The sequence below is a fragment of the Sorex araneus genome, chromosome 1, assembly GCF_027595985.1.
Source record: "Sorex araneus isolate mSorAra2 chromosome 1, mSorAra2.pri, whole genome shotgun sequence".
Classification (NCBI taxonomy): Eukaryota; Metazoa; Chordata; class Mammalia; order Eulipotyphla; family Soricidae; genus Sorex; species Sorex araneus.
This window is the reverse complement of record NC_073302.1, coordinates 124,713,521-124,735,842: the sequence shown is the minus strand read 5'-3', so window position 1 is coordinate 124,735,842 and position 22,322 is coordinate 124,713,521. Positions and strand designations below refer to the sequence as shown.

Genomic DNA, 22,322 nt, shown 5'->3' with positions numbered 1-22,322 from the left:
TCCTGCAATGTACAGACCCAACTCTGACCAACCACAATTATTACCACCAAATGTCAAAAGTACCAAGATTGAGAACCCCTGGTCAAGATCTACAGAACCAGTGATATGGAATAACCAACTCCCACCAGCTCCCCAGAGTAAATTGTTTGCATCTCTTTCCAGTCCCACATTCATAAGGTCACTTTGGTTACTTAAGTTGACCACAGTGCAAGTACTTACACCAAAACCAATGTTATGATCTATATAAAGAAAGATAGTTTTATGTCAGTGAGTCAGTTGCTAAACATTTACCAATATATGCCTATACAGAACCAATACATAAAATGACTGGTTTAAAACTCAAAATGCTTCCAGCACTGGATTCCAGGTTGGATGGTAGGGAAATGAGATTATCTTAACTATAGGCAAGGAGTCTAGCCTTGTAACATCACTGTGACAACAATAAAAAGGAAAAGACAGTACGTGGGACAATGCGCATAAGTATTAAAGATTCCCTGGTCTTGTTTTTGTTTGCTTACTCATATATGCCCTGCCTTCTTCCAAAGAGCATTTGAGGAAAGAATTTAGAAAATAAACAACAGGCCTGTTTATTAAATTCCTCCAAGGAAAAGCACAATGAAATAATAATTCAATACATTTAATTTTTAAAACGTGAAATACAAAAATGAAACATCAACATACAACAGGTGCAAAGCCTGAGGAGCAAACGACTAATTCAGTCCTTCTGCACCTGGCCCAATCAACTGAGCAATGCACTTCCTGCAGGGTCCTGGAAGTCAGCTGAACTTCACTAGACGCCCCACAGAAATTGGCAGAAACCAACTCTTGCCTTCCGGTGCTTTGCACAGAAGATAGATGCCCTACAGAAACTCAAGCCACGTAGAAGGGAAACCCTGTCCCAAGTTTACTCTGTATTTCTGTCTTGATATTTGCCTCTGTTGCTATGACAAAGTCTGGCATTGGAATTTTTCTGGGAACAAATAGGAAATAGTTGTGGGGGGAGGTTCAAGACCCTCTGCACATTTAGTTTCGGTTATAAACACTCATAGTAAAATAAAGCATTGACTCATTAAAACCAAAACAAATCAGGGAAAAAATTTAAGCCCCATTCAGAAATTTTTACTTTGTTCCAGAGGTGAGCAGTTAGAAAGCTATTTGGTCTTGCAGAGAAGGTCATCAGTGAAATGAACTAGCAGGGTGGAGTACCGACCAGTTAGGGTACTAGTCACCCTGTGCCAAGATACACTTTTGCTTTTCGTGTGTTTGATTTCTAGAGCTGGAAGGGCTAACCCCACATGGCAGAAATTTTCCATTTGCAAGAGGTGATTATTTTATCCAGCCTCACTGAAGAGTAAACCAGAGCTGTAGTCATTCAAACACCAGCACCAAGGGTCTGGAAAATCTTACAAGGGCATGCAGAGCTATGACACACCTCAAACACAGATGAGCTGGGGGTGACTATTTTCATCTCTTTCTCTCAGGTCCCTATCTATGAATTTAATTCTTGAATCTTCAACTTTTCATCTAAACCCAAATTAATCTCCCAGTTTACATCCACTGACTTATCTTCCAGAACCAGCCTCGTATATAAGAAAGAAGCAGCTACTCCTCAGCCCACCTGCAGAGTGATCTAAGAGGGTATAAAATCCACCACATATATGGGCTAATATCATAGAGATGTGTTATATTGATCTTCAAGTGGCTACCTGGTTTCAACCTATTTTTATCATTCTATTCCCAAACTCCTTTACTCCAGTCAAGATCATACTCAATATCTCTTAGAACTACTCTAAGTGCTTCATAAAATAAAAATAATAAGCATATATTACCATATACAGCATTTTTAATAAGAATTCCTTTTATCTACTATTCCTTCAAAGAAGTAACAGATTTGCTTGGAGAAAGCATTTGGGTAAACTGCTTTGAGGAGAATCAAGATCCTAAGGAGTATTCAAGATAGCAAACAGTGATCATCAAATTACTAATCAGAAAATAAAGAAGGAAAACTCAATTGGAAACCTAAATCTGGACCTATGTGAGAGGGGACTAATGAGGCAATAATTATAAAACTACTTAACCTAAGTGCTTAGCACTCTCTGGCACTAGTCCCATTTCAATTCATTTAGCCCGTACAAAAAAACTGTCAGGTAGGTCTTAATGTTATCCACACTTCACAGCAACAGAAAGAAAGGTACAGAGTAGTTCAATAATTTGTCCATGGTTACTGTTTTAGGGAATGGTGGAGCTACTAAGACATGATCTGATGCTAGACTCTTCCTCAGTGAATAAACCTCTGGTCACATTTGAAGAAGGACATCAAGCAGAGGACTATAAATATTTGGTTCAAATTGATGAAGGGCAAATACATATGCTATTGTATGTACTTCTCTGAAATTATGGGCTACTACAAACACCATCACAGTATGATGATACTAGAAACCTTCAAATATGAAAAAGACACATCCTAGAAATGAAGCACAGAACTGAAGGATTACACACTTACTTGCTGTGGGCTGTGCAACTGCTGTGGGCTTGCTGTGGGCTTCTTCAACTCCCATTTGAAATCTTCGGTCAGATTTCCTATATTTCTCACTGATGCTTCTGTGAATATGGATTAGGGGAGGTGGTAGCAGATAAATGCCATTTGTGCACATCAATGTGTGTACATCCGTGTGCCTGCACACAGGCAGACATGGATGAACAGATGTAGGACCAAGACAATTTTAACAAGTTCAGCATTGACATACCCTACACTGAGTTCCATAAGGAAAATGTAGCTTCATGACTTGATAACATAGCTATCAAGTAATTTAATCTCATCTGTCTCCTGGAAATGACATTTAAATGTCATCAATTTGATTATATAAATAGTCTCCTACTTGATGCAAATCAAAACAACAATGAAATATTATCTCACACCACAGAGACTGGCACACATTCAAAAGAACAAAAGCAACCAGTGCTGGCATGGATGTGGGGGAAAAGGGACACTCCATCACTATTGGTGGGAATGCCGACTGGTCCAGCCTTTCTGGAAAATAATATGGACAGTCCTTCAAAAACTAGAAATCGAGCTTCCATATGGCCCCACAGTACCACTTCTGTGAATATATCCCGAAGATGCAGAAAAGCACAGTAGAAATGATATCTGTACCTATATGTTCATTGCAGCACTGTTCATAATAGCCCAAATCTGGAAACAACCCAAGTGCCCAAGAACAGATGACTGGTTAAAGAAACTTTGGTACATCAACACAATGGAATACTATGCAGTTGTTAGGAGAGATGAAGTCATGAAATTTGCTTATAAATGGATAGATATGGAGAGTATCATGCTATGTGAAATGAGTCAGAAAGAGAGGGACAGATATAGAAGGACTGCACTCATTTGTGGAGTATAAAATAACATAACACAAAACTGACACCCAAGGACAGTAGATAGAAGAGTCAGGAAGATTGCTACATAGCTGGAAGCCTGCCTCACGAGCGGGCAGGGAGAGGACAGCTGGAATAGAGAAGAGATCACTACGAAAATGATGGTTGGAGGAATCAGTCGGGATGAGAGATGTGTGCCAAAAGAAAAGAAAGGTCCAAACATGATAACCTCTCAGTATCTGTATTGTGAACTATAATGCCCAAAAGTAGAGAGAGTATGAGGAATATTGTATGCCATGGAGGCAGTGGAGGGTGGGAAAGATGGGGGTATACTGGGGGTACTGGTGGTGGGGAATGTGCAATGGTGGAGGGATGGGTGTTTGATCATTGTGTGATTGTAACTCAGACATGAAAGCTTGTAACTATATCTCATGGTGAATCAATAAAATTTTTAAAAAAGTCTCCTACTTGGGCCAGAGTGATAATCCAGCAGGTAGAGTACTTGCCTTGCATGCAGCCAACCTGGATTCAATCCCCAGAATCCTATATTGTCTCCTAAGCCCCATTCTTACCCCTCACCCCCAAGCTTCATATTCCTCTCAAAGATGGCCCCTGGCAGGGTGCTGGCAAGAAAGGATAAAAATATTTTTTTAAAAAACCCTACTTTTTAACCAATAAACCAGGAAAGAGTGCAGACGTAGTCTCCCACTATCACAAATTATGCCGTCAAGTTTCCCACATTTCGGGAAATCGCAGGGGTCAGCACATCCTGAGTGCAATGGATAACCTCGATTTGGGAAAACCACCTTCATGATCATGGTGTTTCTCCCGCCAGGTGAGTATAGTAAAACTATTCTTGATCCACATGATTCATATGGTTCAGGTACTCTCCAGAAACTACCTTCCAGGTACCACCTTCCAGATCCTTCCTAGGAGGCTTCACTTTGAAATTTGTAGTGGATCAAGGCTAGCTATGTGTTCCTTGACTTTGTCATTACTGTGCTGATTGAGCTCACTTAGTACTGGTTAAGGAGCCCATGTGTTCTCCGCCCTATACAGTCCACATGTGACTGCACCCTGGTAACTTCATCATCTGGAGTAACTCATGGCACAATGAGCTTGAGTGGGTCTGTAGAATTGTCCCATCACAGTTTCCTGCCAGTCTCTACAACAAAGTCAGCATATTAAATAAGTATTTACTTACCATCTTGTACCTAGTAGTGATTTTCTCAGAGACATGCCTTTTGGTAGTTACCTATATCCAGGAGACACTAATTACTTGAAAAAACTGGATCCCAAATATAATATAGAGCTGCAATTAGTAGTAAATGTATTCATAATGAATGGACATCATTGAGAGTGTCTATGCGTGTATTCTAGTTATAGTTCTAGTACATATTAAATCCTCTATCTTCCCCCAAGGGAGGGAGAGGAATATACACTAGTGAGGCTAGAGAGTATTCTTATTCCCCAGGGATAAACTGATCAATATCTGCAGGCTTATCTCCAGGATACACAGTAAGTCCAATGAGCGGCCAAAAAGTAGCTGTTTCCAGAGATGGGACTTGGATGTGTGAACCAGGAAGCCCACACACTGGTGTGCACTGCCCTTCTTGGAAGGGACTACCAGGAAAGGAGGAAAGGAACAGACTGCCAGCATGGGCTCCACACTCCTACATCCACTGCAGGACCCTGAATTCTCAGTACAATCCTGCCTTCTGTGCAGGGGTACTTGTCAAGGCAAAAGCATGGGACATATCTTACAGTTTTTACATTTGACTTAGAATTTTTAAGTATTTAAGCTTGGCATACAAAGTTCTTTTATTTTTCCTAGTTTTTGAGTCATGTCTGGAAGTGCTCAGGGGTTATTCCTGGCTCCACACCCAGGAATTACTTCTGACAGTGCTCCAGGGACCATATGGGATGCCAAGGATCAAACCCAGGTTGGCCATGAACAAGGCAAGTAAGTACTCTACCTACTGTGCTATTTCTCTGGCCCCCCTGAATTAGGCTGGCTAGAGCCCCATGCTAGTTAGGGGAGAGCCTGGAGAATAGCTTTTAAGGGAGGGATGATAGTGACTCTCTTATATCAAAAAGAACCAAAATAATGTCTGTCTACAAATATGAGTTGGAATAAAAAAGAAGGAAGGAAAGAGGAATGGAGATGTTAGTCATTGGTAATCATATGCCTTGCATGTATGAGGCTGTGGATGCTATCCCCAGCAACACACACACACACACACAGAAAGAGAAAAAATAATTTATTTAAAACTTTTCACACTGTTGTTTGTGTTACGAAGTCAGAGTTTGTATTATGAAATCAGAAAGACCAGAATTCAAGTCCTGTCTCTGCCATTCCACTATGTGTCTCTAGGCAAGCTATTCAACATCTCCAGTGCTTAGTTTACTTATCCAGAAAATGAGGAAACCATGGCTATCTTAGTAGAGAAAGCAAGAATTAATTTAGCTATTCTCCTGTAGCATCACTTTCATTAGCTCCTCTAGCCCCTCAATTTTACTTAGCAGACTCTGAGGAACAATTTGTTTCAAATGCTCTCAGGAAGGCTTTGCATGATATCCCCCAATACAGAGTAAGAAATACTTCCTGTTCTCCATTTCAGTCCCAGCAATATCCTCAAATGTGCTCTTACCTACATAGCAGGTACAGTCAGTCCACATCCCAGTCTCCTGGGTGAGGATTAGCTTAGTACTCAGCTATCTGACTTTTTTGCAAAAGCCCAGTTTTGGATCTCAAGAGACCCCTTTGCACTTGCATAGTTGAAGTTCCAGGGAATTCATGCCCAGGTAGTAGCATCCAGTGTTGGGTGAGAGGGGTGTTAAAATTCCACAGCTCTTTCACTTCTGGAATAAGTGAACTCCAAGGTACTTAATCCCAAATGAACTCCAGCAAGCCCGCATGCCACTTATACTTAGAGGCAAATTGCTAGATAATGAATCTTCTGGTGATACCATGAATGGGTGGGTTTGGCCTTGCCAGCACTCCTTCTGCCTTAAAACCTACTGAGTGTACTGAAAGTCACCCCTTTCATAAAGAATCCATAAGTTGTTTTCAGCAAGTCCTTCTTGAAGCTTCAATATTCTATGAAACTTAACTCCATCAGTAATTTCACCTAATAAAACTGCTATTGTTTTTCTCCTTCCACAAATGTAGACATTAAGAATTTAAGAGCTAAGTGGTCAGGGAAATAGTGTGGGGGTTAAAGCACTGATTTACATGTTTAATCACTAGCACTGTCTATGGTCTGCCAAGCACCACCAGGAATGATCCCTTAGCACAGAACCAGCTCAGAGCACCACCGGGTACGGGCTCCAAATCCAAAACCAAAACACAAAATTCAAGAGTTAATTAGAAAAAAAATAGACTGTTAAAAATCATTCCATGCTCCCTTCCCTATTTAGAAGCTCTCTGACGCCAGGGATCTTTTGTTGTGGGGGAAATCTCCCCATATGTTTGAACGCAGAACCCTGACCCCACACTGTGTATCAAGGCAAGGCATCTGCTCACAAGTTCCCAAGGGCCTCAAGTTTGACAAATATGGTGCCTCCATATTTTTATTAGTCATAATCCTTTGGTTAGTGACACATTCTGAGATTATAACAAATTCAGGTTCCAATATGACTAGAATGTAACCAAAAAAGAAATGACCTCTGCTTAGAGGAAGTTACTGCAATTCAAACAGTGGCTAAAGCTGGGCAGCTGTTTGCAATTAGGCCCAATTAACACATTTTAAACACAGCATCACTGGGACCCTCTTTGAAGTGTGTCGCTCTGTTAAGGTTTTTCTTGAAAGGGGGTTTCCTAATGGAAACCAGTCAAAATCCACAGCTAAACAACTTGTACTTCCTATTTTGACGCACATGCCATGTCACATTCATGGTTTTGATTCATTCTTCCCAATTATGTGTATAAATATTTGAAACATGAAATGAAATATTTGGGAAGGTAGACTGACTGAAAAGAACATTTACAAAGCCAGGCAAACAAGGGGCAAGGCTAGGAGTTCCTAATTTGTATTTTGCAGAATTGCCCATCTCTATTAGAAACATAAATTGTAAAGTCATCTTCACAAATAAGCACAGAAGAACCTGTCAGCTCTGAAATAAAAGCTGTGTGAGGGTAAGGACTGTGTCTCATTCAGCTCCGTCTCTCTACACTGGTCCACAGCAGGCCTACAGTAATAAACACAATAATAAATGAATAAACTATACACAGATGTTTGGAAAACACAAGTTTAAGTCCTTAATCCATATGTGTATGTGACAGAAAGCCACCCATGCTCTCAGGAGAAAAGGGGAGCTCTGCCTTCATTCATACTATCTTGCAGGTCCCGTCTATTTGGGGATTACTGGGGACTTAAACCTCAGATCCACTTTTTCTAGCTGATAGAAAGATGAATGATGTGAAGTTTGGTGGAATGTACCTGTGTGGGCCTTACAAGTGTTGTGTAGTTCTAGAAGTCTTGGAGGATTCAGGAGTGATAAGGCAAAATGGTGCTCTGACTAATCATCCTTGACCACAAGAAGCTCCACTAGCTCAGAACACCAACTTCTTATTTATCAACATGAGATCCAGCAAGCCAGGAGAGCCTGGTGGGTGGAGAGAGGGCTGGGGAGGGGGAGTCTCCCTTGCTCAAGTTCCTGACTTAGAGCTGGAAGAATTTGTTGCTTTTTTTGTCCATGAGACAGATGGGAAATGCTTTGGGATTAGTAGAGATCTGCTAAGAGTATTCTAAACCTGGGGTACTTATTAAGTGCAGGGTTTTGCCCATTGCCCCCAAAGTTTCTAGCCTTGTGGGTCCAGAGTGTAACCTAGGAATCTCCATGGTTACCACCCTCTTCATGATTCTGATAGAGATGACAAATGGTTTTGGATGCCAGGGCAGAAGGGAATGTACATGCTTGTGAGGAGAAAAATTTTCACCTCAAAACACCCCAGGAAAGCCATCCCCACATCTGGTAGGTTGGGACATCCTTTCAGAGAAATTTCTGAGCCATCTCTAAACAATACTGTAACTCACTTTCATTAATAGAGAAATGTATGACTCATGCTTTTTCCTTTCTGTTATCATACACACACACACACACACACACACACACACACACACACACACACACTCCAACAAAGTGTTAGGACCCTTGATAACAGTTAGGAAGTCATTCACTTTCCAATGTAGAAGACTCCCTTTTCTCTTCAGGGAAAATCCAAGGTTTGGAAATATCACAGAAACAAAAAGAAAGAGGACTAGAAAATAGTGGTTGCAAATGCAAGTGCCGAAGAAAAGCAGGGAGGAGGGGCAGCGGCCCTGGCATTTGGAAGAAACGAGATCTGAAATTGCTGGACAGGAGGGCTGAAGCCGAGCAGAATGCCATTAATGCAGAGGGATGACAAGTTCCTACAACTGGATAATTTAGAGACTTGTAATGTATCTGTCCACACAACAGCTAATTTCAGAGTCAATGATGTACTTCTTGAAGACAACCTAGAAATCTGGAAAATCCAAGACAAATGGTCTGTTAGCATAAAGGATCTCAATGGTTTAACGCCCTCGTATATCATGCATGCATGAAAGGCTTCCTCTGTAAACAGAGGAGCGAGACCACAGGGCCTTGAGTCCAGACCTTCCCTGCTTGTTTTAAAGGGGGCATTATTTTCCACTGACCATGTGCTTTCCTCTCTCTCTCTCTCTCTCTCTACCCCCTTATTTCTTCCCTCCCTCCCTCTGCTCCCCCTCCTCCCCCACACCAAACACATTTTTTGCAGCAGCTCCTATTCTTTTTGTACTAATTTTTTGCTTACTTGCAATCATATATTAATATGGGAAGTGCCTGTTTAAAGCACATAAGTGATCTATGTCTATTATATTACATCAGAGTGAACTGTAGTCTGTTGACTTCTAACCACTGGGGTCATACGTGGCAAAGGCCTTGGAACTGGACAATGTGTATAGGTGAATTTCTCATCAAAATCAGGAGCCGAAGGTATCACACCTAGAACAGGCTAGTTCATGCTGTGATTGCAAATGCTACCAAAATCTCAAAAGTGATCAAACAGATGTCTTTCTTTCCCTGCTGCATCTTCATAACTAGTTGGCTAGGGGGAGGGAGGAACTGCTCTGTCTCCCTCACCCCAGGACCCAAAATGTGGTGACTAACTTACATGCAGCCAGGCACGTGGAAGAGGGAATGTTCTGCACCATCTCACACCTGTAATTCTATGCTGAGAGCGGTGGTAGTACATCCCCTTCACGCACATCTTATGCCCCCCCCCCAACTAGTGACAAGAATCCACCACTAGTTACCCAAATACAAGGGGGCAGGATGTGAAACCACTGGGTGTCTAAAAGTCAAAGAGCCAGAAAGATTTGCAAATCCACAGTAATGATCACCAACCTGGAAGAAGAGAGGATGAAGAACTGACTGAGAGCTGACATGTATTGAATAAAACACACTGAGAAATGGCAGCATGGCAGCTGTCTCAGATGGCTCTGACTCAGCAGCATCTCTCACTACCTCTAAAATCCTGCAAAGAAGAAGGCACATCCCCAAACAGAATCCAATCCTCATCTCAACTATTTGGCAATTTAGCACAATAAAGCACCTGCAACCTCTGTCCCATGGGGTCAGTCACAGAAAATAAGACAAACACAATTCTACATCTAGACATTAACCCTGAAAAAGTGAGCAAAAATGCAGATTAGGATTTGTGCTGAAGGGGCTGGAGCAACAGTACAGCGGGTAGGGCATTCGCCTTGCATGCTAATGTTGTATAGGTATAAATGAAATGATTCAGTGAGTTGGTATATTGATATAGCAACTATTATATTGACATTAGGAATCACAAATGTGAGCATTATCTAGAAATATGGAAATAACTACCTGAAGCAATGGGAAATTTAAGCTATCAAAAATCCAAAGAAAAAATTTTTTTCGCTTCTGTAGGTTATCAACAATGAGATAGCATCACACATCCATGGGAATGAGTAAATTATAGACCAATAACCTCAAGGGTTAGTGAAGCTACAGAGAAACCAGAACTCTGATAATTCTGATCATGTACAAGATCCAACTACTTTGGAAAATTACTGGACCACTTAGATTGTAATTCCTGCTCTAGCTATGTAATTATAAGAAATTAGTGCGTTTGCCCACAAAAAGACTAGTACAAAAAAGTTCAATGTGATATTAGTCATTATAGTTCAGATTTGTTCCATCTGTTGCCTTTGTCTGAGATGACTTTCGTGCCTAGGACATTGTTTTCTCATGAAAACAAGCACAGAGAGCAGAGGGAACAAGTCATGCCTCTTAAATGTCACATGATCTTTTCTGTCCTCTTTCTCTTGGTATAAGCAAAACAAAGCACCAAGCACTTATTGGTAGTTCTCAGGTATTCTCATCATCATAATACTGCTGGGAAAGTTATTTCCATTTCTATGCCCTTTTATAGATGAGACTAGATGAGGAAGGAATTTATACACGTTTTCTAAGGTCATAAAACCAGCAAAAGATTAAGGTGTAGAGTCAGACTCCAATGCCCTTCCACTGACTTGGATTTAGAAGACTCTTACTTCACTTGTACTTTACTTGTACTGTCATTATGCCTGTGCAAAACAAAGCCAGTAATGTGATTTGAGGCACACATTTTTAAATGTCTTGAAAAATTACTTAAACTATATGACTTTTAAGTTCTTCTGATTGGTATGTAAAATGAAAGTTATGTTGGATCTGAATGTTCATTCCAGGTAATGCCAAGATACTGTGAACACAGCGAAACATTTACCATCAACAACATCTGTAACTGAAAGTGAGCCCAAATCAACTCCTGATGTTAGAGTATGAGCAACCATATTCTTGGGGATTGCAGTAAGATGGTGAAATCTCTTTCTGCAAAATAGAGAACAATTTAATCCCCTTTTTAGAAATACTATTTTAAAAATTAATAAATAAAAATACTATTTCTTTTTGGTTGAACCTAAAGCCCTAGTGATGAAAAAAAATTCATTGTAAAATTAGATGGATCTTCTGCTAATATAAAATTTTGCTTCAGTTGTTAACTGCAAATTGAAATTTCCACGGAAACAAGGTCAGGCTATGAGAGTGCCTAGGTATTAGCCTCTGCACTCCACTCCATCTCCAATATCTAAAGGCAAAGTGAGGTTGCTATCTGGATGTTCATGCAGATAAATCCCATTGCAAGAAGAGCAGGAGTCAGGGTTGAAATTGCCTTCACATCGATTGTTACTTAAAATAATCTCCTAACATGTTCTGAGATTTTTTTAAACATACTTCTCTGATCTCTAAAATAGGATTATAGACAGAGAACAGTAGAGAGAATTTCTACTTGCTTGCATTTCCATGATCACTTGGTTTTATCATATTATTTTGTAAAGCTGGATGGATGGATAGGTGGATGGATGGATGGATGGATGGATGGATGGATGGATGGATGGATGGATGGATGGATGGATGGATGGACGGACGGACGGATGGACAAACACATGTTGTTTCTCTGTTGGGAAAGTTCTTTACATATGACTAACCCATTCAGCTCTTGGATTTGAGTTCAAGCACTCCTTCCTCAAATAAGCTATTCCTGATTCTCATCCAGTTAAGGTCAGATTCAAGGCCAGAGAAGTAATTCATCAGGTAGGGCACTTGCCTTGCACTGGGCCAACCCTGATTTGATACCCAGCATCCCATATGGTCCCCTTCATTCTCCAGGAGTAAGACCTGTGCACAATTGAATGTCCCTACCCTACTGCCACCCCCGAACGCGCCCCCCTGCGGCCACAGAAGTTCAGGTTCCTTGTCCTCTCACTGTGAAATATCCCTTTCTTCAGAATATTGCCTTTAAATTTTTAGGTATTCATCAGTATAATTGACAGAGTCTCTTGCCCGAACGCCTTGCTGTCTTCCCCAGGGCCCCTCGGAGGGGATGGGTTCCAGCTTCCCTCCCCACCCCGAGCAGAGCTCCCGGCAGCCAAAGACCACCAGAACCTAGCTACAGCCATGCTGGAGGCCCCTCTCCACACGTTCGGACAGGCCTCATGCATGAAGGTGCCGGCAGAGGAACCCAGGTGTGTGTAATCCCATCAACAGCCAACATCCAGAGAGAGACTTAAAAGCAAGCTCTCAGAAGCGCATGGCCGCAAAGCGGCCGCAACATATCTTTAGCCTACTTCTCCCTCTGGGAGAAACTGGCAATCTTCTGAGAGTTTCCTGCCCACATGGGACAGCCTTGCAAGCTTCCCATGGTGTATTCATATGCAAAATCCAGTAACAAGCTGAATCTCATTCCCCTGACCCTGAAGAGCCCCCAGTGCAACATCGTTAGGAGGGTGGAGTCGAAATAGACTTCTAAGATCTCAGGGAAAGGACGAAATGAGATGTTACTGAGTCCGCCCGAGAAATCGGTGATTAACGGGACTTCGTGATTCGTGATCAGTGTAATCAAACAGATGTTTGATATTGATCTCCTTACCTAGACCATAAATTACATGAGATCAAGGACCTTGTGTCAGCTTAGAAAAAAGTAGAAGGAGCAGGAGGGAGAGAAGAGGGAGAAATAGAAAAAAGGGGGAAGGAGAGGAGGAATAAGAGGAAGAAGAAGAGGAAAGAAGAAAAATTAGCAACTAAATGATGGAGAAGTGAACATAGCAATCACTGGCATGAGTGTGGACCTAGTTATAAAGACACTTCTACTGTAATCAAAGAATTACAGTATTTAAGAAAGAAGAGATGTCAACGTTAGTGTTCATTGCACACCAAGAAATAACTCAGAGAGCTGGAGTGTATGCTTTGTATGCAAACACTACAGGCTCCATTGCCAGCTCTATCTGACTCCCTAAGCACTGTCAGCAGTAGCCGCCTGGCACTGCCAGGTGGGTCACAAACACAAACAGAAAGATTCTGTTGGAAATTGTATTAGAGTTTTGAAGAACCTTTTATTTACACACAATGAAAAACTGTCTGCCTTGTAACAAAATTTGGTCTGTAGGAACAGAGCATATAATCTGTATGAGACTTCTTTTTGAAGTAGTATTTAATTCCTACAGAAATATCATTAGTTCTTACACTTTGAAGCTGTCATATATCTAAGTTTACATTTGTGTACCTTTTTATTCTATAGAATTGTTTTATTCATGCTTTGCCAATGAATCAATGTACAAGGTCTACCTAACTCACTGCAATATAATAGGTGTGTGTTAAAAATATATAGAAATGAAAAGAGAAATACTTTCACCAAAGAAATCTATGGGCCAGAGAGGTCATACAGAAGGTAAGGAGTTTGCCTTGCATGCAGTCTACTTGGGTTTGGTCCCAGGTACCCCATTTCGTTCCCTGAGCCCCGCCAGAAGTGATCCTGAGATCAGAGTCAGGAGAAAACCCTGAACATCACCATGTGTGACCCAAAAAACAAACAAACAAAAATAATAATAACACAGAGTGCATCAAAGTATTTCATCTTTTTGAAAAAAGTGTATTTGAAACACAATGATTTACAATACTGTTAACAACAGAATTTCATGCATACAAAGTCCCAATCCCACACCTGCACCTGAGTGTCCACATCCCTCCATCACTGCTTCAGTGTCAGCTCCCGAACCACCAATTTGGTAAGTTCAGTTATGAAGATAAATCTTCAATTTTTTGTTGCCTTTGGTGAATTGCTGCTACCTTACTATATTTCTTTATATCCCACATATGAGAGAAATAAGTCTGTATCTGTCCCTCTTTTTCTGGCTGACTTCACCCAGAATGATATTCTACAGACCCACCCTTTAAAGAAATTTAACAGTCTAACACTGTCATCCCATTGCTCATTGATTTGCTTGAGCAGGCACCAGTAATGTCTCCATTGTGAGACTTGTTTGTTACTGTCTTTGGCATGTTGAATACGCCACGGGTAGCTTGCCGGGCTCTCTGAGAGGGGCGGAGGAATCGAACCCGAATCAGCCGCATGCAAGACGAATGCCCTACCGCTGTGCTATCACTCCAGCCCAAATTTAACAGTAAAAATATTTCTTTTTAAAAAATTTTAAAATACAAGCATCTTAAACTTTAAACGATTGGACCCCTAGTTTTTGTTTTGTGAATCTAGAATTGAAATCTGAACTTTCTAACAATGTGCCATGTCTACAAAGGTATTACCAGTTCTGGATCCTTTTGGGCTGGGGGGGGGGGGAGGGCTCCCAGGAAGTGCTCAAGAGGAGACACCTGAGTCTCTCCAGGGGAGTATCAGCCAGCTGGGCCTATGGTTAAATGTAGGAACATGTGATGCTGCTTGGCCCTGCAGTGTCAGGGATTGCCCGGGCCATCTGGGCCACACTGAGGATCTCCCAGACCCCACCCAGCAATGTTTGGGGGCCAATGATGCTCAGGGACCATGTGGTGCTGGGGAACAAACTGGGACCAGCTACAACCTTCAGTCCTGCATTATCTCTCTAACCTCTGTTCATAAGTTTTACAATGAAGAGCTGCCTCAGAAAAATGACTGTGGAGTATCTTTGACATTATATAAAATAAACTGGAAAGCTACACCTGGTTCTATTAAGTTCTGCAAGTCTTAAAAGATGACCCTCAGGTTCCCTTTTTCCCACTTCTTTCTTAGTCGAGCTTCCCATGAAATTCTCCCTCCTGGCAGTCTCAGTTAGGATCCTGCCCCTGTCAGCTCACTACAATGCCCTTCAAACATATGTGCCAATGAGGACAGCTTGTAAGGCACCTAGAGAATTCATCTCTGCACATTCTTCGGAAATTGGCTCATCAGCTATTCTCTCAATATGATGCCAGCCACACAACTTAAACCAGAGGAGAAAAATTACATGGCAGACGCCACTAGTTGCACCCGCATCGTCCTACCTAGAAAAACCCTGACAGTTCAGGCAGCATTGCGACCAGTTCCAAAGCTGATTTATTATCAGTCTAGAAATTAAGCATCTCAGTCCTATTTGGGGCCAGTAATTGCCCAAAGATGGACATGTAAACTGGTTCTGAACAATGAGATGCGGGAAAGTCTTTTCTTGATAATGGGGGTGACCTCTCCTTGATAATAGACAAAAGGGTTGGAAACTGATCCATTTTCTGTCTATAGCCTACCCCAAACTGCTACCTCCTCATTTTGTATTCATCAGGACAATACTTTTGGAATTATGACATTCACCTTTCATTGATAAAGAAGTTATCATCAACATATGACTATAAACAAGATAGACTGGAGACCAGGGTCTTTAGTGATCTTCTTATGAACCACACACTAACATCCTGGGATCACGTACTTTAGGTGACTGACCAACAGATGTCTTTATGACTTAAACCCCTGCGGGTCCAGTTCTTGGCTACTTAGAAGTAAATGTATTCCTGGTACAAATCAGAAAGATAGTAAATATCTTATTATTTCACGTTCTTCAAGAAGCTCTCAATCATTCCTTATTTGACACTGCCAGTGATCCTGGGAAGAAAAGATGCTGTTACTATTATCCCTGATTTCAAAATATAGAGACTAAGGTTCAAAAATAATTATTCTTTTGCAAAGTCAGAAAAAGAACTAGTACCAAAAACTGCCTCAAGACTCTTTGCTTTACAACCAGTGCTGGCTTGGATGTGGGGGAAAAAAGGACGCTCTTTCACTGTTGGTGGGAATGTCGACTGCTCCAGCCTTTCTGGAAAACAATATGGACAGTCCTTCAAAAACTAGAAATTGAACTTCCATATGACCCCACAATACCACTTCTGGGAATATATCCTGAGAATGCAAAAAAGCACAGTAGAAATGACATTTGTACCTATATAATCATTGCAGCATTGTTCACAATAGCCAAAATCTGGAAACAACAAATGACTAAACAAATGACTGGTTAAAGAAACTTTGGTACATCTACACAATGGAATACTATGCAGCTGTTAGGAGAGATGAAGTCATGAAATTTGCTTTACAACCAGTGCTGGCTTGGATGTGGGGAAAAAGGGATAGACATGGAGAGTATCATGCTAAGTGAAATGAGTCAGAAAGAGGGACAGACATAGAAGGACTGCACTCATTTGTGGAGTATAGAATGATATCACATGAGGCTGACACCCAAAGACATTAGATACAAGGGCCAGGAGGATTTCCCATAGCTGGAAGACTGTTTCATGAGTGGAGGGGAGAAGGCAGATGGAATAAAGAAGGGATCACTAAAAAAATGATGACTGGTGGAACCTGTTGAGATAAGAGATGCATGCCGAAAGTAGATAATAGAACAAACATGATGACCTCTCAGTGTCTGTGTTGCAAGCTATAATGCCCAAAAGTAGAGAAAGAGTATGGGTAATATTGTCTGCCATGGAGGCAGGGGGAGGATGCGAAAGGGGGGGTATTCCCAGGATAACGGTAGTGGAGAATGTGCACTGGTGGAGGGATGGGTGTTTGATTATTGTGAGAATGTAACCCAAACATGAAAGCTTGTAACTATCTCACGGTGATTCAATAAATTAAAAAAAAATTTAAGACTCTTTGCTTTAGTTCAAGGGTTAGCAAACTTTGGTCCATGATGCCCAGAAAACTTAGAATTTTTGTTTGGTTTTTGGGGTTACACCCAGTGGTGCTCAGAGCTTAATCCTGGCTTTACATTCATGAATCACTGCTGCTGGTACTCAGGGGACCATATGTGGTGCCAGGAAAAGAACCCAGGTCAAACACATGCACGCAGGAACCTTACCTATTGTACTATCTGTCCAGCCACACTAAGAATATTTTTTGCATTTTACATGGCTAAAGAAACAGCCAAAGAATACCATTTTATGAGAAATGAAAATTAAGTGAAACTCACATTTTTAGTTTCCTGAAGTAAAGTTTTATTAGAATATAGACATACTTATTCAGTGACAAGTGGATCAGTTCAACAAAGACAGTGCTGAATCACTGTGGTGGACTATTGGATCCATAAAGTCTAAAGCTCTTTACAGAGAAAGTAGACTAACCTCCCTATTTGTCCTATATTGGCCCATCAGAAAAACTCACACTGCAAATGAAAACCAGATTAAGTAGTTAAGAAACCCTATTTTACACCCTACCATCATGAACTCACGTTGGGTTTGCTGTTTGTCTTCCTCCCCTCCCCCCAATTTCTGAATCTATCCTACTGACAGCTCCATAATCCCCAGACTGCCCAGATAGAAGCAGGGAAAGGTCTTAACTCACTGCTAATTAATCAGCCTGACTTCAATTCTCCCCTCAGTAAACACTGCCACACATCTGTTTGAAACAATGTTTGATGAAACAGTCTCTCAATCATAACGAAAAAAACTAATGACCCAAGCATGCCACCCTGTAGAAGTTTTTCTTCTCTGAAAGTGGCCAACACAGGAAAGTAAATGACTTGTGCTAAAATCTGGTGTAAAACATACTGTAGACTTCCTCTATAGGCAGACTATGGGCAAACCAAGATCCTGCCAACCTAAAATAGCTGATATCAAACAAACACCGTTGCATGCCTTCATTGTTTTCTCATCTTGATCTCTGTAGCATTACATTTAATAAACAATATATTTCACTGGATGGGAAAATACACATACACTTAATACATGTCTAATATGCTTTGAACATTAGTCAAACCTAGAATCCCATAAATCACAAAGAAGAATATTTGAAACCACTTAATTGTTCAAAGTGGGTCGAGGGTGGTGGGGGAAGTATGCATGTTTAGCACATAGATGCTAGGAGTCGGCAGTCTCCTAAAACTCATCTGAAAATAAATGTTTTTTTCTCATTTTTGTGGCTTTGGTTGAAACCACTTCATAGAAGCCTCCAAACATGCTTTTAAAGATACAAAGCCAGCTTTATTCTAACCAACATGGTTTATGCCACAGTTTACAAAGCTTTGCAATGTAATAAAGCAGAAGCAACGAGCTGGTCTGTAAAGACGCCTTTAAGAGTTTTACATTAAAATTATACTCACCACTATCATCATCAAATAGAGAAGTCTGTGGCCTTCACAATAAGAGGTTCTTTTCAGGGCTTCAGAACCCTGGCTCCCTGTCACGCAGAGAACTCGATGTTTTGAGTTTCCTGCTCCCTCTGCTGCCGGGTTCCATGGTAATTACCAGGCTCCTGGAGTGGGGCTGACATCTCATGTGATACAAGTACACAAGCAAAGAAGTAAACACAAACAGCTGCGTTCGTTCCAGCAGTGTTCAGACCTTACCCAGGCTCGGCAAAAGTTGCTGAATCAAAAAGGAACAGGCTCGGGGAGCAGCTCTCAGCAAGCAGAGAACTAAGTATACATCCAAGAGGTCCAACGAGCCCCAAGAACAGGGATTGTAAAATGTGCAGACTTTATTTTAGAGATTGCACACTGTCCTGCACTGTGATGACTGTGAACCTTTTCCTGACTGTGAGCCCCACCTCACCAAGCCCTTCTGTTGGTCACAGGTCCTACTGATTGGCCCCTTATTCTAATGCCCTATTTATGCGACTTTCATCTATGGCTCCCTTGGAATATTCTGGGGAATCTGATCTCTAGGGGCCATACAGCCCCCAGCTAAGAAACATTGCTCTAGAATAACTCATATGAATCTAGCCATTGTGAAGCCCTATAGGGGTGTTGGGGATCAAATGGGTACCAGGTCAGCTGTATGCCAGGCAACTGCCTTATGAGCTGCACTATCTCTCCAGTTCCTGACCTGCCCTTTTAAAACAATGAAGGCATGTTAAAAATTTGCTATTCCCTATCCTCATGTTGAGTATATGCTAGGGAATGGCTCTGGAAAGGAAATCAACAGCCTACTTTATCAAATTGTTTTGGGAAAAGTGGTATGATGAATTTTGTGAAGAATAGTTTGCAAATACCCTTTTTTTGTAATAAGAATTCTCTGCATTTCTAGAGCTAACATTTTCTCCAAAAACCCTAAGCACTTCACATATAGTCAGCCAGATCCTCTTAGAGTGTAAATTATGCCCCAGGAGTAAGCGAATTGCTTTCAGGGATGCATTAACTCTTTCAGGTCACTAGGGTTCCACTTAGAGCACTGCAGGAGAGCAATAATTTACCAAATAGTACCCCAGTGACCAGGAAGTACACGTGCAATATAAATTAGTCCCAGGGAGTAATTTATGAACTCAGAAATTTTGGTTTATTGTCTCATCTATTCACACAGAATCCCAGTGAGAGAGAAAGAGTAGGAACAAGAGTGGGGAGCAGGGAATAAATAAGGTGCCAGATGTTTCCCAAGCTCCCCCCGCCTGTCCAGGACAGAGCTGCAATCTAACTTGCTGCTTCTGGGCCTGACTTCTTCCTAGTTTGCGCTCACAAGCTTTGAGCTCTCCACTTGCAGGTACTGCTCACCAGGGTGGGGACTAGTCTCTGCCAGACTGCTAATTTAACGGGGACTAGTTAACACCCCAATTTCACACTATGTTCCCTACTTGCTTTTATGAAACTCATAAATGCTGATGATGACTTGTTGGCTAATTTGTTTGGCCACTAGGAAAGGGAGGAAGGCAGTGGAGGTCTAGGCAGGAGGCAGTAGTAGCAGAGAAGAGAGGCTGTCTTAACTGTGCTCTCACTAATGCTGGAAATGGCCAGTTCTATTTTAGGTCCAAGAAGAGTCATGATTGATGCCCAAATTATGCAGCTAATCTGTGGACAAGAGAGGCCCCCTTGAATATTTTGTTTTGGAGTTTCATATGTTGAGTACTTATCCCAGACTCGGCAGTCTTCCTTGACTGTCTCTTTACCGTCTGCTGTTGTTTCAATCCTAGGGAAGGATTCCAAAGACTCTGCATCAGGTACCAGGTGATCCACAAAAAGAGTCAGGAGACAGGTGTCAAGATTTCTTTCTTCCTTCACTCTGCCCCTTAATAGACGTCTGTGCCTTTGAGATGAGATCGTCTGTATCTGCTGTCCAAAAGCCAATCACAGAACTAAAATAGCTCTTCAGGAGAGAAAGAAAAAAACTTCTATTTAAGTGCACTGTTCTGCCTGGGAGCTCTGCTATGCTCTAAAAGGCAGCAGTCAACTTCTTTTCCAAGTTCTGTTCCCCATTCAGCCTGACATCACCCTCTGCCCCCAATAAAGATTCCCATTGATTTCTCTGTATTTTGACTCATTGCTTGTCTCAACAAAATATGTTCAATCCCAATTTGAAAAAAACATGACACAATGAGCTCCTTTCGCTGCCTTCATAAACATACAGACACAGACACACACAGACACAGACACACACAGACACAGACACACACACAGACACAGACACACACACACACACACACACCCCTCAGCAGAGTATTTGGATCTCACTCTTTCTGGGGTGGTAGGGGTATATCACTCAAAGAGTAAGATTAGGAGATTGGACTCAGTTTCTTTTCAGCTTTGGAATTTTATAATGATACTGGTACATAAGTTATACATAATATAACTGATACATAAGTTCAAAGTTACAATGCTAACCTAAGCTAGAGTAAGCTTTCTACTTCCAATTTTCTTCTTAATGAAATGGTCCACTGTTTGCCTCAATGACTGTGGGGGAGGGCAGCTAGGATAAAGAAGGACCACTATGACAAAGACAATTGGAAATGATTCTGGACAAGAACTGAGTGCTGAAAGTAGGTAAAGGAAGAAACATGATTATCTTTCAGTACCTTTATTGCAAACCATCATGCTCAAAAGAAAAGAGGGGAGAGAGAGAGAGAGAGAGAGAGGCAGAGACAGAGACAGAGAGACAGAGACAGAGAGAGAGTAGAAAATTGCCTGCCATAGAGAAAGGCTGGGAGCAAGGAGGGAGAAAGAACAAAAGGGGTATATTGGTGGTGGGAAATGTACACTGGTGAAGGGACGGGTGATGGAACATTGCCTCACTGAAACCCAATCATGAGCAATTTTCTAACTGTATTTCACAGTGATTTAATAAATAAATAAAAATATCTTGCCGCACAGCAGAGCCTGGCAAGCTACCCGTGGCATATTCGATATGCCAAAAACAGTAACAGTTAACAAAATTTATATTTATTTAAAATATAATTAATAAATTTTCTTCCTACTTTAAATTTGACCTAATGATTTTTTTATGTTTTTAATGGTTAGGTAGGAGGAAATAAAAGAATATATTTGACAATTTACTTAAATGATATCAAATTCAAATGTTAATAATTATAAATAAAGATTTATAGAAATACAGCGAGGCCTATTCATTGACATACTTTGGCTTTATTTTTTTTTAATTTATTTATTTTTAATTAGAGAATCACCGTGAGGGTACAGTTACAGATTTATACACTTTTGTGCTTATACTTCCCTCATACAAAGTTTGGGAACCCATCCCTTCACCAGTGCCCATTCTCCACCACCCGTAAACCCAGTGTCCCTCCCACCCTCCCCAATCCCATCTCCCCCCCACCCCACCCTGCCACTGTGGCAAGGCATTCCCTTCTGTTTTCTCACTCTAATTAGCTGTTGTGGTTTGCAATAAAGGTGTTGAGTGGCCGCTGTTTTGCTTTATTTTTGATTCACAAATAGAGTAGGGTTACAAAAGAGACTGTATATCCTACAAAGTCTAAAATATCTACTAATTTTACTGAAAATTCTTGTCCTTAAAAGAAAAAGGTTGCCAACCTCAACTGGAAGCCATGAAACTATACACATAGTAATATGGTCTGTTTTGATCCTGTCTCTGACTGAAGTACTCTTTCTGAAAAAGAGAAATCTTTAAAAATCATCTATAGCAGTGCTTCTCAACATTCTAACTATGGCTCCCTTCCCATCTTGTTGTATGTGTGTGTTTGTGTGTGTGTGTGTGTGTGCCTCCCGTGCAATCAGCTGGCCCTCAGTCTTGTGATGTAGGGTCCCCATTTATGCAGTTTTCACCTCTGTCCCTCTTTTAAGAACATACAATAGGCCATTTGGCCCCAGTGGTAAATACTGGTCTAAAGAACCCAAACTAAATGACTGATT

At 41.2% G+C, this 22,322-nt stretch overlaps 1 non-coding gene across 1 annotated transcript; it reads right to left on the bottom strand.

The window, feature by feature from the left end:
* Positions 1–4,055: 4,055 nt before the first annotated feature.
* LOC129401432 (U1 spliceosomal RNA) lies at positions 4,056–4,218 on the bottom strand. The gene has a single exon (XR_008628342.1). It is a non-coding gene; the product is annotated as a U1 spliceosomal RNA (small nuclear RNA).
* Between the last annotated feature and the right edge of the window lie 18,104 nt (positions 4,219–22,322).